Source organism: Salvelinus fontinalis, chromosome 11 (assembly GCF_029448725.1).
Source record: "Salvelinus fontinalis isolate EN_2023a chromosome 11, ASM2944872v1, whole genome shotgun sequence".
In the NCBI taxonomy this organism is placed as follows: domain Eukaryota; kingdom Metazoa; phylum Chordata; class Actinopteri; order Salmoniformes; family Salmonidae; genus Salvelinus; species Salvelinus fontinalis.
Window position 1 is genome coordinate 29,767,461 of NC_074675.1, and position 983 is coordinate 29,768,443.

Here is a 983-nt window from a genome sequence, read left to right on the forward strand (position 1 = left end):
TTCCTCTGGAGTTCAACCAAAGTAACCTCCTTCACACTACCACGTTTTATACAACCAATTTCATGTAAAAGTTACCTGTCAACATGTGTGGTTTACTGTGAGAAAACGTTATAGCAGACCAAAGAGGAGCAGGATTTTTTACACTGTTCTAGAGTTAGAGGGCAAGATGGAGAACAAGTCATCAACAGCAAACGTCTCAACCACACGGCAGGCAAAATGTTGTTTCTCCAGTCAAACACTGGATATTGTATTAAAGGACATAATATCACTGCCATGTGTTGACATCAAATATATTATTAACATTGATTCAACACAGTATCTTTAAGCATTTATCCACCATGAAGGACCTTCAGTAGAGTTTTGTACATTTAGTTGACTATGGTTTATGACTGCTACTGTTTCTTGTGTATTTCCTTTTTTCAAATATAGTCTATTTGGAATCAGTTTGAGTCTGTTTCATTTTTTAAAAAATTATTATTATTTTTAACCTTTATTTAACTAGGCAAGTCAGTTAAGAACAAATTCTTATTTACAATGACGACCTACCGAAAGGCAAAACGTCTCCTGCGGGGATGGGGATTCAAAATAAAAATAAATGAAATAAAAATATAGGACAAGAGAGACAACACAGCACTACACAAAGAGAGACCTAAGACAACAGAGTAGCATGGTAGCAACACAACATGGTAGCAGCACGGAACAGGGTACAAACATTATTGGACACAGACAACAGCACAAAGGGCAAGAAGGTAGAGACAACAATACATCACACAAAGCAACCACAACTGTCAGTAAGAGTGTCCATGATTGAGTCTTTGAATGAAGAGATTGAGATAAAACTGTCCAGTTTGAGTGTTTGTTGTAGCTCGTTCCAGTCGCTAGCTGCAGCGAACTGAAAAGAGGAGCGACTGGCAGAACGGGTGTTGTATGTGGAGGATGAGGGCTGCAGTAGATATCTCAGATGGGGGGAGTGAGGCCTAAGA

General features: G+C 38.8%; 1 protein-coding gene across 1 annotated transcript in view; it reads left to right on the forward strand.

The window, feature by feature from the left end:
* The window catches only part of LOC129865470 (transmembrane protein 88-like), a 7,630-nt gene extending 7,187 nt beyond the window's left edge, over positions 1-443 (forward strand). Inside the window, exon 3 of the mRNA XM_055938305.1 lies at positions 1-443. This exon is cut by the window's left edge and continues 607 nt beyond it. The gene's annotated coding sequence lies outside the window, so the exon portion shown is untranslated.
* The last annotated feature ends 540 nt before the right edge of the window (positions 444-983 follow it).